This window comes from Felis catus, chromosome D3 (genome assembly GCF_018350175.1).
Source record: "Felis catus isolate Fca126 chromosome D3, F.catus_Fca126_mat1.0, whole genome shotgun sequence".
Classification (NCBI taxonomy): domain Eukaryota; kingdom Metazoa; phylum Chordata; class Mammalia; order Carnivora; family Felidae; genus Felis; species Felis catus.
The window spans coordinates 36,741,239-36,757,027 of NC_058379.1; the positions used below are offsets into that span (position 1 = coordinate 36,741,239).

Consider the following 15,789-nt stretch of genomic DNA (forward strand, 5'->3'; position numbering starts at 1 on the left):
GCTGAAGTTTTGTTGTTGTTTGTTTATTTGTTTTTACTGCACCTTGTTGGAAAGAGAATCCACTGAATGGTTTCAAGCAGGGGTGTGCCATGATCGGAGACCTGGAGTTGAAACACTCTCCTAGCAGAAGTGCATGAGTGGTGGCCTTTGAAAAGCTCCTTGAATGTCCTCACTGCTCCCTGCGCTCCTGGTCCAGTGAAAGAGCTCAGCAAACGCCCTGTTCGCAGCCTTGGGGCTGGCAGGCCTCCTCTGCCTTTCCCAGACTCTGATCTCAACACGTGTCTCCCATTTCCTTCCTTTCCTCACTGTTAGGATTTCATCTTTATTACTATTTTTTGAGCCATAACTCTAGGTCCTTTTCATAACAGAATTTGTTTCACATTCCCTGTGGTTCTCACATGTCAGCATCAGAACCACAGGGGGATAGTGATGGGGGGCCGGGGGACAGAAGGGAGGGATTACCAAGGGGTGATGAAGATGTTCATTATTGATTGATCTGGTAATGGTTTGATGACGTGTGCCTATGTCAAAACTTACCAAATTTTAGATTTTAAATAGGTGCGATTTACTTTATGTCAGTTATACTTCCGCAAAGGTATTGAAATAAAAGAATCCCCTGGAGGGCACGAGATTTTGCATTTCTAACACTCTTTGAGAGGCACTATTCTATACTGACCTTGGATAAACCAATTTCCTTCCCCTTTCTGCACGATTTCCAGATCTTCCTGTCATGATTCCTCTTGAAGGGCTGTCTGGCACATGATGACCTTACTCCATCAACTACCATTTATCTTTGATCATGGCAGTCTGACTTCTGCCTTCTACTACTCTAACAACATTGCTCCTTCAAGGGTCATGGATGATAATGATAATCAGCATGGAGATAGTTGTCACATGCCCATTTTGTTCCAAATATTTTACATGTATATTAATTCATGTATCCTTGTAACAAGCTAATGAGATAGACACTATTACAGTTTCTACTCTAAGGGGGGAAAATTAAAGTACACGGAGGAGGTTTACCAATGGACCTGGGTGACAGAGCTAGTAAGCGGTGAAGTCCAGACTTGAATCCGGGCAGTCTGGTTCCAGAGCCATGTTCTTAACCACTGCTTGTCTTCCCCTGACATTCTGAAGCTGGCTGGGCACTCATGGCTAGGTCATGTTATCCTCCTATTGGACATAAATGGTCTTAGAGAACAGTAACCTCATACAAGGCCACCCTTAGACCATGGTAAAATGAGCCCCAACAAGGCCACGTCATAATTTTCAGAAGAGACAATAGCAAGGTAAGTGTGCCACCACAAAATGCCAACCATCCCCTTTCTCAGCCAAAATGAGTGATGGTTTCTTGACCGATTACAACTTTATCCTCCTTCTAGTTCTTCCTCCCTGTAGATAAGACTTGTTGAGATATATGATTATAGAATTGACCCTACTCTCTGACAGCACCCAGTCCACAGGGAGCCCCTGCTTCCTTAGACTCCCCCCACCCCAATCATTCATCCGAAGTCCAGATCCAATATAGCTTCTAACAACATTTTGCTGAGACAACCAATGGTTCCCCATGGTGTGTGCCTTCCCTCCTGCAACAAGTAATACACCCAATTTGTTCGACTACAAGTAGGTTCTTGGCAGGCTTTGGCTAGAGAGCATTGACACCTCTATGCTATGTATGACTTCCTACTTTTTGAAATCTTCTTCTTGGATTCTGGACACTATGGTCTCCTGTTTCCCTTCTTATTTTTTTTATGAGTTCCAGTGATTTCCACCTCTTGGTGTTCATGTCCTTGTGTAATCCTTTCCCTTTGAGGAGAGTTTGGACCTAGTGACTTCCTACTGATGAACAGAACACATCAAAAATAACATGATATCCCTTCTGAGATTAGGTTGCAAAAAGAGAACAAGTCTTACTTGTTCTCTCAGTTTCTCATGCTGAGGGAGCCAGTTGCCATATTTTGAGGTGCTCTGTGGAGAAACCCACAGAAAGTGGGTATCCCATAGAAAAACCCAGATAGAAGTGTCAAGGAACTAAGGTAGGCCCCCAAGCAATAGCCAGCCAGTGAGGAATTGAGTCCTCCAAACAACCACTTGAGTTACCTTGGAATTGGATCCTCCCCTCGTTGAGCCTTGAGAAGGCTGCCATCCTGGCTGACCCCTTGATTGCAGCCTTGGGAGAGACTCTGAAGAGAGGCATTCAGTCAGGCTGGGCTGGATTCCTCACCCACGGAAACTATAAAATAGCAAATTTTTTGTTATGTTCAGTCTCTACATCTTGGAATGATTTGTTAATATGCAACCACAAATAACTATTAGAGACCTCGTTAATACAGAGATTATTCTACAGTATCGACCTAGTTATGTCACTGGCAGGGAATCTGTCATGACTGACCTCTGCCTGTAGGATAAAGGTTCACAGTCTGACCCATGTTGCACATATCCTTTGCTTCAGCCACAGTAAACTGCTCATAGGTCTCAGAACATACCAAGTGACTATATTATCCTGTTTCCCGTTTCCTCTCCCTAGAATATTACACATTCTGTTAGAATTAATTGCTCCTCTCCTAGGTAGGAACAGGCCCAAAGGAATGGGTAGGAATGGGCAGGAAAGATAGAGAAAGCACACAGACATGAGGAAGCAAAGAAAAGTAAATATAATAACGCAGGAGACGGCCGCTGTAAGAATGATAACAGAAATTCATTGGCTCCAAAGAGAACAGACCGTGCACTATAGCAAAATGTGGACTTGCCCATGAAGGGGATGGAAGACGTTCCCTGTAAGAGAAATCACTTTGATCCTTGGGTTGGGAGTAACATTTGTAGCTGGGGGGAATGATGGTAGAAACCTAGGTGAAAACTTGCTGTTGCTATTTCTGGTCAATCAACATAAGCAGCCGGAGGCACAGGCAGATGCCTAGGGCCCTGCTCCTATGGGTGCCCATCACGCCATAGCCTCCGGGTACATTTACAAATATGATTTTTAGATGTCATTTTTGGCTCTCAGAACTTGCGGCTCTCAGAGTGACTTCACTCTCTGCCTTTAAATTAGGTTTCCCTGAGGAATGTCAGGCATTCTATGACGAAACCCGATCAACCCGGCTGAAAATTTCTATTAAATCTTTCCAGAATCTTGTTTTTATTTTTCCTGGCTGAGTGGCCCTTTGCTCTGAGCAAGTTTGTAGGGGAGAAACCTTTGCTAAAGGCAGCAAAGCTGAGAAATATTTAACAGTGTGCGAATCCAGCAGACAGCTCCGGGACCGCGAGGGAAGGGAGGGGGCCGTTCTACTCTTATGAAGACGGAAATGTATTAAAATGCAGTCATTAACTGGTGGAATCTTCTAGAATTGGTGGTTCCCTACTGGGAATTTGGGTTAAGTTTCTCGGGGGGTGGGGGGGGGCGTGTAACAAAACCGTGCATCCTCATGGGAAGCCAGAAAAGAGGACTCAAAGCAGTAGAGCGTGGTCTTCTCCGCGCAATGGGGCTGACACAGAAGCAATGCCTTCCCCCATCATTATTCGGATGGAAGGTGGGAAAGGTTGCCTGTGGCTGAGACAGGTAGAAGTTGTAGTTAACAGCGGGAAAGCAGTTCTGCCAGGGCTAGCCAGCGGCCATGTGTTACTCATTTATCCTGCAAGAGTTCTGACACAGTTAAGAGTCTGGGTAGGTTTTAAAAGAGCACCCTAATCACTGTCTAGGGCTCCAGGTAGTTGATTAGAGGGATAATAGATTAAAGGAGAGTAAGATACACGTTGTATCTTGCTGTCACTGAGCCATGGATCTTTTAGGTCCTGGAAGAGGTCCTAGCACTGATGATAATAAGATTCCTTACTTTGATTGTCTCAGGTCATAAAGAGACTTTTTAATATGAAATCCATGCCAGCTAGCATTTGATCTGGCTTATGAATTTCTAGAACTAATAGATGTAACCCAGAGTTGTCATTTTAACTTTTATTTATATGGCTAGTTGGTGTGCCTGCCTGCTTTGCTTGCGTGCTCTTTCTGTCTCTCTCTCTCTTTCCCTCTCTCCTTCCTTCCACCCCTTCCTCTGTGTTCCAGGAACACGTTCAGGAATTTGGTAGTGCCTGTGCTGTGCGGGATGACCCCAGATCAGATGCTAGCAAGCCCAGAGCCCAGAGATGTTTACTGCTGCGGGCTCCCAAGCATCAGCTGAAGGCAAATCAAGCTTCCAAGGTCTTCAGTGGCTGCAGGCTCCCAGAGCTGCTTCAGCACCTCCATGCATGGGAGGTCCCCAGCCTGGGGTGTGCTGGAGATCCAGCTCATCGCACCTTCTCACCTCCCTGGCTGCCTCAGTCACCATCCGAAGCCTAAGCCTCAAGATCACCATCCCTGGCCAGGTTGCCCTAAAATGCCCTCATCTGACCTCATCTTCCACCTTTCTCCCTCCTCCTAAATCATTCCCAAAGTTCCCTTTGAAATTCATAGTCCATTATCAACAAAGTCCTAGTGTACCAGAACATTCCATTCCTCTTCTTGCTCTAACTCAAACATTTCCTGTGTAGGGCCAGGAAGTACCTATTTTAGGCTTTGCGGGCCATACAGTCTTTGTTGCAACTACTTAACTTTGCCATTCTAGTGCAAAAGTAGTCGGAGAAAATACGTCAACAAAGTGTTCCAATAAAACTTTATGTACAAAGCCAGGGGCAGGCCAGACTTGGCCCAAGGGTGGTAGCTTTCCAATCCCTGATCTAACAAAAACCTGGCTACCCCCCACAGGACTCCTGTTTGCCTCAGCTTTCAGGCGAAGGTGGTTTCTCCCTCTTGCGGTAGTCCTAAATCACAGCTATGAATTGCCAATCTCTCTGTTATGTGCCTTATTCTTCAGTGGCTTGAACACTTAAGTCACTTCTCTCTCAACCCTCTCACCATTCTTGGAGACTTCAGAATTTCAGACACCATCCACCCAACACACTGGTCTCTCGGTTCCTGACTCTTTCGCAGCCACTGATCTCTTATTCCACCTCATCTCAGCCACCCAATCACAAAGCCACGTCCTAGACCTTGTTATCACCCAGCGCATTTCCACCACCTCAGTTTCAAACGCCACCTCTCCAAACATCACCTCCTAGTCTCCTGCATATCTAGTAATCCCAGCCCAGGAATTCCCAGATTTTAATGAAACCTCAAATTACACACCACTTCCTGAATGTCCCTCCTTCCCTCCTACGCTTGATCTTGTAGCGTCACCGTTCCTCAGAAAACACACAGCCTGTCTGCCCTGCTGCCCTTCTGTCTTCTCATCATACGCCAACCCTGGCTAAACCCAGATATGTTCTAAATCTGTACCTTTCGCAGAGTGAGTTAGCGTGGCAGAAAGGAATCACACCACCACACACACTGGATTCGCTGTGGGGTGAATATAGCAAAACCACAAAGATCCCAGTCCTCGTGGAGCTATCGTTCTAGGGAGAGAGAAAAAACAGTAAGTAGGATGAAGCATTAAAGTATAGAGTAAGGTACAGCATGGAGTTACAGATGAATTCCAAGGAGAAAACATAAAGTAGGGAAGGAAGTTACGGGATGAGGGAAGGTTGTAAAGTTTTAGATAAGCTGGCCTACTGAGAAGATGGCTTTTATGTGAAAACAAGAAGTGTGTGAGGACAAAGAGCTATGTGTACATCTTAGGGAAGAACATCCCAAGCTGAGGAACACTTCACATGCAAAGGTCTTGTGATGGGCATGTACCTGGCTCATGAGAGACACAACAAAGAAGCCTAAGTAGCTCAAGCAGAGTGTATGATGGGGACAGTAGGAGGGGATGTGTTCAGAAAAGTTAACAGGACTATGTTTGTTACCTGTTGCTAACAAATGACCACAGACTTTGAGGCTCAAAACAACACCCATTTATTAGCTTACAGTTTTCTTGGGCCAGGAGTCCATTCTCAGCCTAACGTCCTCTACTGAGGTCTCACAAGGCTCTAGTCAAGGTGGCAGTGGGGCCGTGTTCTCATCTGGAGACTCAACTAGGGAGGGATCCACTTTCAAGCTCACTCAGGTTGTTGGAATTCATTCCCTTGCAGCTGTAAGACTGAGAGCTGTAGGGGTTTTTTGTTGGGCCTCAGCAGAGCCCACTCTCAGTTTTGGAAGCTGCATAGAATTCTCTACCAGATGGCCTACTCTATAGACAGGTCACAACATGGCAGCTTGCTTATTTAAGGCCAGCAGGAGAGTGAGAGAGTCTGCTAGCAGAGGAGTGCTACATAAAGTTACATAAATGTAATCACGGGAGTGACATCTCACACCTTTGCTGTATTCTGTTGGGGGGAAGCCAGTCACAGCTCCCACCAACAGTCAAAGGGAGGGGATCACACAAAGGCATGGACACACAAAGGCATGAGGACCCCTGGGAGTCTGTCTGCCACAGAGACTCAGATCACATAGGGAATACATGGGCCCTTGTAAGGACTTTGACTTTTTCTCTGATTGAGACTGGGAGCCGTTGGAAAGTTTTGAACTGAGGAATGACATAATATGATTGTGTTTTAACAGGGTTGATTGGGTTGAGATGACACGTTGAGAATAGACTTCGTGGGGCTAGAAACAGAAGCAGGAAGACCAGTTAAGGACTATTCCAATAATCCAGATAAAAGTTGACAGAGGTAAATTTGGAGTGGGAGGTAAAAATGGGGAAGGAGAAGCCATATTCTGGATATATTCTGAAAGCTGAGCCAACATGATTTGCTAGTGCATCAGCAGTAGAATGTGAGAAAAAGAGAGGAGTCCAGGGTGTTCCCAAAGTTTTTAGCCTGAACAACCAGAAGGATAGAGTTGCCATAAGTTACCATGGGGAAAATCAAGGAAAAGCAGGTTTGAGAGAGAATATCAGGAGCTCTATTTTTGATATGTTTGAATGGCCAGCCACTTGACAGCAAGTAAATTACACTGGACACAGTCCATTCTGGAAGGAGGAGCGATCTTTTCCTATTGGAACTGACAGCAATCCTGGATATGGGTTTCCACTCCACACCTGCTGTGCGTCTGTGAGTGCAGTGGTCTGAGTGCTTACAGAGTGCTTCATTTATAGGCATGGGACCCCAGATTAACATTGTCTTGCACCAAAAGACCCATTTTATGGCAAAGGAAGTATGACAAAGGGCACCCATTGTCCCACCCATACAGTGGGTTCTCCCATTACCTGGAAGCAGTAAGAACGTTGGGATGGCTTATTCAAGGTTTCAAAAAGGCATGAGCTTGGGGATTCTGTCCTTCAGGATGGAACTGCTGGCTGGTGCAGAGTGCTGTGTCTCTAATAGCCGGACTTCATGGGTCCAGGGACGAAGGGATAAAAGTAGGATTGCCCTTCTCACCACCACCATCAGCACCCGTCAGTCCTGTGACTCTAAGTTCTAATGGATTGAAAATTCTGGTTCCAGACGATTGCTTTGACCTGAGCACAGTAAAGCTTCCATGGAAGCTAAACTGTAGCAAGTCGGCAGCCTGGGCATTTTGGTCTCAAGATGGGAGACTACCAGGCAAGGAAGGAGTTCCCGTACCGGCAGGAGAAATCAGTTCTGATTATCATGAAAAGCTGCTTGTTGCTGCTGCAATGTGACAGGGAGACGCATATCTGGAATTCAGGGAATTCACTGGGGCATCACGTAAGTGCTCCAGGATGGGCGCGTCCGACTCAGTGGGTCCACTGTGGACATGACGAGATCTGACAGCTGCAAGAGATTGGCCAGCAGACATGAGTGGTGCTCGTTATCATACCCCACCTCTTGCCTCCGATTCTCGCCACAGGAGCGGTGGACAGTTCGATCTATGCTGCAGGGTCCTGTCTCAAGCACCTTTTAGAACTCTCTCTACCTCAGAACTCCCTCTGAAGCTGCGCGAGCTCACTCAGGTGGGGACGTCGTAGCTGGAAAACTCGAGGGATTTAATGCCTTCAGAAGCCACCCCAGAGTAACAGAAGATAGAACCTAATTGATAATGCCCAGCCTCCTATGTTTGCTTTTCTTCAACTTTTATTGAGATATAAAGGACATGTAACATTATAGTGGTTTTAGATTTACAACATAATGATTTGAGATACAACACAATGATTTGATTTCACATGTAGTGAAATGATTACCACAATAAGTTTAACATCCATCACCGAACATACACTTTTTTTTTCTTGTGATAAAAAATTTTTAAGATTGATTCTCTTAGCAACTTTCAAATACGCAATACAGTATTGTTAACTATAGCCACCAGGCTATACGTTACATGCCCAGGACTTATTTATCTTATAATTGGAAGTTTGTACCTTTTTCCCACTTTCATCCATTTCTCTCACCTTCCCCCCAAACCCCTGCCCATTTCCGGCCACCACCAATCTGTTTCTATATTTATTTTTTTAAGGTTCATGTGTTTGTGAGATCATGCCATATTTACCTTTCTCTGACATTTCATTTAGCATAATGCTCTCAAGGCCCATCCATGTTGTTGCAAATGAATTTCCTCCTTTTTATGGCTGCATAATATTCCACTGTCTGTATATGTGTGTGTGTGTGTGTGTGTGTGTGTGTGTGTGTGTGTGACATCTTCATTATTCCTCCATTGATAGATTCTTAGGTTATTTCCGTATCTTGGCTGTCGTAAATAACACTGCAATGAACACAGGAGTGCAGATATCTCTTTGAGGCTCTGTTTTCATTTCCTTCAGGTATATACCCAGAAGTGAACTCCTGCATCATTTGATAGTTCTATTTTCAATTTCTTTGAGAAACCTTCATACTGTTTTCCATAGTGGCTGCCTCAGTTTACATCCCCACCAACAGTGCTCCTGGGCTCCATTTTCTCCAACTCTTGTTATCTCTTGTTTTTGGCTGTAGCCATTCTAACAGGTATGAAGTAATACTGTCATTTTGATTTGCATTTCCCCGGTGATTAGTGATGTTGAGCATCTTTTCTTGTGTCTGTTGGCCATCTGTATGTCTTCTTTGGAAAACATCTATTCACTTCCTCAGTTGAATTATTTGGGTTTTATTTTGTTTTGTTTTGCTTTTTGACTATTGAGTTGTATGAGTGCTATATGCATTTTGAATATTAACCCCTTATCAGGTATATGATTTGCAAATATTTTCTCCTATTCAGTAGTTTGCCTTTCATTTTGTTGATAATTAAATTTGCTGTGTAGAAGCTTTTTAGTTTGAAGTAATCCTTTTTTTTTTTTTTTTTTTTTTGCTTTTGTTGTTTTGGCTTTTGGTGTCAAATTCCTAAGATCATTTCCAAGATCCATATCAAGGAGTTTACCTCCTATGTTTTCTCTGGAAGTTTTATGGTTTCAGGTCTTACCGTTCAAGTCTGTAATTCATTTTGAGTTTATTTCTGTGTATGGTGTAAGATGGTCCAGTTTTGGCTTTTTGCCATGTGGCCCTTCAGTTTTCCCAGCACCATTTTTTAATGCTTATTTATTTTTTGAGGGACAGAGAGACAGAGCACAAGTGGGGAAGGGGCAGAGAGAGAAAGGAAGACACGGAATCTGAAGCAGGCTCCAGATGAAGCATGGAAGTGTGGGGCTCAAACTCGTGAACTGCGAGATCATGACCTGAGCGGAAGCTGGACGCTCAACCAACTGAGCCACCCAGGCAGCCCTAACTTTTTTTTGACGTTTATTTGGTTTTGAGAGAGAAAGAGAGCATAAGCAGGGGAGGGGAAGGTAGATAGGGGGACAGAGGATCCAAGGCAGGCTCCGTGCTCCCAACACCATTTATCGAAGAGACTATCATTTCTATTGTGTATTCTTGGCTTCTTTGTCGTAAATGAATAGACCAGCCTCCCATCTTTGGGTGCTATGACTTAGAGTTACTTTCCGCATGGGGCTTCAGGGCATTTCCTACAATAAGGCTGAGCCTTAAAAGTCCAGAGAAGCAATCAATAGCACACACCATAGTGGCTTGCTCCTCCTGTCTTGCCCACTTTTTTCCCCTCACTTCTGCTTCTGAGGGTCACCCCCAGAGTAAACTACTGTGCCCAAATCCAGTCTAAGACACTGAAAGCCTCAGGCTTTCAGCCTCGGGTCTGTGAGTACACACAGGTGAGTTCCCCACGTGCAAGAGTAGGCCCTCTCTGAGCAAAAGAAGGGGACTCTGTCTTCTCTTTGACTCTAAGAAGAAATTATGATGACCCTTTTCTCGGGTCATCATTTCGAATCATAGTTTGCTGTTTTAGGTACACAGTCAAGGAAAATTCTGTATTGATTATAAAGAGTTTAAAACTTCTCCCTCTTGACTAGAATTGAAATTGTACCCCCAAGCTCCCCAGTCCTACCCCAGATAGACTGCTATTCATATTCCCTATCTTTAAATCATTTTTGACTTAGAGTTGATGTAAATAAGGCACTGCATATTCATGAATTGGTTTATTACCTTTATGCCAAAGTTCCTGTTTCATTTACATGATTTCCTCTCAGAATGGGCAGCTCCTCAAAGACAAGAAACAAGATGTGTAAGTCTCTTTGATATGCAGTTAGGTGCTTACCAAATATACAGCTTTTTTGCTAATGGTGAAAATATTTCTTTCCTCACTTGATGACGAACGCCCTCTCTTCTTCTCATTCAGTTATGACGATGGATAAATACATCATGCATGATAAAAGAAATTGTTTAAAATTATATGCATTCTTTCTTATCTAAATCAGTTCAGAACTATCATTAGGACAAATGTCCCAAAGTATTAACGGACCTAATTTTCCAGAGGTCAGAATGTGGCAGAAAGAGGAATGAACTGGAGGACATTGGGCTAATGGCTGCACAGGCTCGCGTGGGAAAATGGAGGGCCTCGTAGGCAGCGATGACCCAGAGGTGTTTGTCTTCTCACACTCCATCCCCGCTCAGATATCATAAAAGATGCCAACTTTTATTTGATCTCTAATGGATTGTTAGGAGTTCGAGCAAGGGAGTGTCCCTTGTCATGGTCTTTCGTTCAAAGAGTACATTTCTTTTCTTTCTAACTAATTGCCCCACCTCGTAAGAATGAAGTCGAGTCAGTGGTTCACAGAGCAGTGTATCTCCTGACCAAAATAAATCAACAAAGAATCAGAAGATTTCATTAGGGCATTCCAATAGCGTCTCCAACTAAAATAACTCCTTCTGATAACTGACAATGCTTGTACAATTTTAAGAGCAGAGTCCTCAATTCTAGCTCGGCACGTTTTCTCACGTCTTTGACATATCACGCTGGCTCGCTGGATGTGAGAAGTGAGAATAGTACCAGGCAGCATACCCAGACAGTCCTTTTGTCCACTTAAAAGCACAGATTCTCTGAACTAAGAATGCTGTCCAGCTAACTGAGACGTATTTTTTTTTTTTTTATTACGCGACACCCTGATTAGGGTAAAAGAATTGTTAAAGTACTGTTTCTGGGGCCGCCTGGCAGGCTCAGTCGGTAGAGCACGTGACTCTTGATCTTGGGGTTGTAAGTTTAAGCCCCACATTGGGTAGAGAGATTACTTAAAAATTTCCTGTTTCTGTTTCTCCCCCTAATTTAATGCTACAGTTTATTAGTTGGTAGGCAGATATGTACCAGGTTAGGCATATAAATACTAGGTTCATTTATGAATCAGTATAAGAATGTGCTATTGGGCTTTTCCCAGTTTTGACTAGGAACATTTAAAAACAACAAAGATTAAGTCAATGAAGAAGGCACTGACTTTTATTATAGGTGACATCAAAGCAAACAGATGAATTGAGTTTCTCTGACTACATAAGTGAGAAAAGTCTTATTAGAGATGAGGGCTCTGTAGCCTTGCTGAGATTAGGTCAGATTTGCACTGGAGACAAGCTCTCTTATGTGGAGCCCAGGGCTGGGAAAGCAACAGTAGTTGTTTGAATGGATGGATCAAGGAGGGAAGAATGAATGAGGGAGACTGAGAAATGGGATGGCATAGTTTTGTGGCAGTTTAGCCAGTTCAAGGTCTTTTCTTCTCAGATGAGTTGCCCTGGGAATGGTCGAGAGGGCTCCGTGCTCTGAGGCCATTGGTCGTTAGGAAGATACTACCCAGCAGATGGTTAATTGTCTATTATTGTATTAAAGGGACCTGCATTCAGCATGTTTTCAAAATGAAATCTAAGTAATCATCAAAGGAAACAGACCAATTCAATTTCTTTTTCCAATTTGGAAAATTCAAATAATATGCATGATAACTTTTCCTATTGTATTCCTCGTATTTATAAAAGATAAAATAAAATTCAGAAGAGCAAGAGTTCAGACATTAGCACTAACTTTATCCTCAGCCATCATAGCACACTTGGAAATGTTCAGTGAATGGTCCTGTTATCCTGTTATCATTGGTTCATGAATTCAAAGTGTCTATTGTTTGGGAATCACATTGGTTTCAAAAATTCAGTGCTTTAGAGATTAGTTCTTGCTCTCAAATTCCTATGACTCTTTGCTTATCCTAGGGAAATAAATTTGGCTTAAATTGCATACATCACTCTAATTATTTCTTAAATTATTTTTAATTATTTTATTAAAATATGGGGAAAAGATCTGCAACAAATAAATGTGATCAAATGAAATATTTACATAGCAGTTACTGGATTTTCATTTTTAAAAGATGATGTGATTTTTTTTTTCTTTTTTATTGAAGTATAATTAACATACAGTGTTATGTTAGTTTTGGGTGTACAATATAGTGATCGAACAATTCTATACGTTACTCAGGGCTTATTACAGTAAGTGTACTCTTAATTCCTTTTACCTACTTCACCCATCCCCCCATCGCCCCACTCCCTCTCTGGTAACTACCACTTTGTTCTCTGTATTTAAGAGTCTGGGTTTTTGCTTGTCTTTGTTTTTTCTGTTTGTTTGTGTCTTTGTTTTGTATGGAATTTCAGAAAGAAAACAAATGAACAAAACAGATGAGATGAGTTTTTAATTAAACCTTGGTCTCCTCCATGTCCGGTTTTGGTTCCATTTCCTCCAACATTACTAACTAAAACAGCAGGAGTTTAAGGGCGCTAATGAACATTTTTAGGGGATCTTACATATTTTGAGTTTGAACTACTTGAGGCGGCACATCAGGTATTCAGCATGTTACTAGGATTAAAACTTTTATCGAAAAATAGCACTTTGCCATATTACTCAGGTTTCAGTCAGGTCTTACTTAGCCTACATTCATTCTGGATCCACAAACCAAGGGCCACTGGCCAAATCTGGCTCATGGTCTCTTTTGGTAGGACATATGGGTTAAGAATGACTTTTACAGTTTTAAATGATTAAAAAGAATCTAAATAATAATATTTTGTGACACATGAAAATTAAATGAAATTCAAATTTCAGTGTCCTCAAAGAAAGTTTTATTGGAACACATCCGCACTCATCCCTTTATACGTTGTTTATGGCTGCTTTCACACTACAAACACAAAGTTGAGTAATTGCCACCAGAGACTGTAGGGCCCATGAAGCTTGGAATCTTTTCTATCCAGACCTTTCCACAAGAAGTTTGACAACTTCTACTGTATTCTGTTAGCTCTTTTCATGCCTGTAGCCCTGTCCACCTCCCCTCATTTGGCAGCCCCTAGCATTGGTTACCTTTGAGCCTGAGCTTAGCTCCTAACACTGTGAAGCTTTTGTTCGTGTATTAAGTCCACTCTGAGTTTTTCTCCTTTGACACCATAAAAAGCTATCCCCAAACAGATAGGCTGCAGCATGGGACTTCTGGCAGCCAACCCTTAAGATGGTCCCAGCGATCCTGGCCTTCACACCCCCATGTGGTTCTCTTTCTGTTGTACTGGGGTTGGTGTTTGTGACCAGAACAATATGGCGGAAGTGATTGTCTGCCATTTCTGACATTACATTATTAAGACACTACTGTTTCATTTTGATCTCTTTCTTGCCCTCTGACTGGGCATCTGACTCAGATCACTTGGCTTGGGGGAATCCTGTTGTAAGAAACCCCATGGAGAAGCCCAGGTGGAGAGGAAGCCACCTGCCAATGCCATGTGAGTGAGCCTGGAAGTGGATCCTCTGGCCCTGGTCAAGAATTCAGAGAATTCAGAGACTGTAGTCCCAGACAACAGTTTGATTGCAACCTCATGAAAGACCCTGAGCCACAAAATCCAGCTAAGTCATTTTAGCTCCCTGACCCTGAGAAGGCATATGAGAAGATAAATGTTTGTTGTTTCAAGCAGCTAATTTTAGGGTAATTTGTTATATAGCAATAGATAACCAGTATAGAATGTGAAAAGCCTCATATGGTCCACCATGACACTATCTTTATTCCCACTCTGATACCCAGTCTATTTCTGCTCATTTTTGAAACATGACTTTCTCTCCCTTTTATGGCCTCGCCTCCTCTGCGGAACTTGACTTTTGACAAATTTTTCTTGACTTTGAACTTTTGCTTCTCTTCTCAAACTGGAATCCAGTCTGCCCCTTGGTTGTTGTCCTCTCAGTGACTTGTCCTCTCAGACTCCTTGGTTCACTCTGACCTCAGCATAGGAATCATTTCTAGATTGTTGATGTCAAGATCTCTTGATCAATATTTTCAATAGGGAAACAAAGTGAAAATTCCTTAGGGAAAAATACATGCTATGTTTTTATAAATTATTGTTACCAATATCATTATCTTATTTTCAGCCTCTCATTTGAGCTAAGTAAAGGACATAAAAGAATTTTAGAAGCAGGGAGAAAATTTAGAAATGGCATCCTATGACTACCTGATTTATTTATACATAATAAATTTTTTTTTAATGTTTCTTTACTTTTTGAGAGAGGCAGAGCATGAGTGGGGAAAGGGCAGAGAGAGAGAGAGACATAGAATCTGAAGCAGGCTCCAGGCTCTGACCCCAATGCGGGGCTCGAACTCACAAACTGTGAGATCATGACCTGAGCCAAAGTCAGATGCTTAGCTGACTGAGCCACCCAAGTGTCCCTATTTGTACATAATAAAATGAGGCCCCCAAGGTTAGGTGATGCTCCCAAAGTCACTCAGCTAGTTAATGGAGAGAAACACTGTTTCAATGAAGTGAAGGGTAATTGAAGCTAAATCGTGCTTTTTGAGGGGTGGGGGGCTAAGGTGGGGTTTTGCTAAGGATATCTACCAAGCTCTTCTGTCTGAGTCCTGGTTCAATTATCAGAGACTGGACACTGAAGACAGTGGACCATTGGTATGACTCAGCATGGCTGGGTCAAATAACAGCTACTAGATGTGAGTATCCAGCCTCCATGGGAGGACATAAAAACCTTTTATCTACTGATGATGAACTGTATTTTGATTCTATAGATCTGTATTCTACTGTTATACAGACAGAGAAAATAAATCCTGCTTGAGTCTTAGGAGGAAAAAATCAAAACAGGCTGACAATGTGTAGGAACTGGGTGGAAAGTATAGACAGTAAATGGCTTAGGAAATCAATGTGGTGAGAGGAAGTGTATCTTCTACGGTAAGAATGTATTTGTGTATTTCTTGTGGAATTTTTACAAGGTTTACAAATTTTTACCAGCAATTTCAGAAATTGGGCTTGGAAGTAGAATTTGTGGTTATGTGTTTACAAGCACACGACTCCAACAGTTGTTTCTGTCAAACAAATAAACACAAGTGGATTACAGGCAAGGAAAAGCCAAAATAGTCCAGAAACTTAGACAAATGCCCAGACAGAAGTGAAAGTCACAGGCAATAGATTCAAATACATTTGATTCCCACAAGAAATGGGGTGAAGATGTGGCTTAAGAGATTTAAATGAACTGTAATGAAAAGCTTCTTCATGGTAGAGCTATTCAGGGCAGGAAGGAAATACAGTAACAGATTATTTGGGCAAAGTAGGAATGTTTTCCCTTGCTTA

At 42.7% G+C, this 15,789-nt stretch overlaps 1 long non-coding RNA gene across 5 annotated transcripts in view; it reads right to left on the bottom strand.

The window, feature by feature from the left end:
* LOC102902579 overlaps window positions 1–15,789 on the bottom strand; it is a 70,375-nt gene that overhangs the window by 41,442 nt on the left and 13,144 nt on the right. For 3 of the 5 annotated variants that reach the window (XR_006587942.1, XR_006587941.1, XR_002737278.2), the window contains exons 2-4: window positions 10,372–10,427; window positions 5,306–5,421; window positions 2,101–2,233 (exon numbers count right to left, since the gene is read on the bottom strand). This is a non-coding gene — a long non-coding RNA (uncharacterized LOC102902579). The remainder of the gene's footprint in view (window positions 1–2,100; window positions 2,234–5,305; window positions 5,422–10,371; window positions 10,428–15,789) is intronic. The other 2 variants (XR_006587943.1, XR_006587944.1) reach the window with 2 other exon arrangements.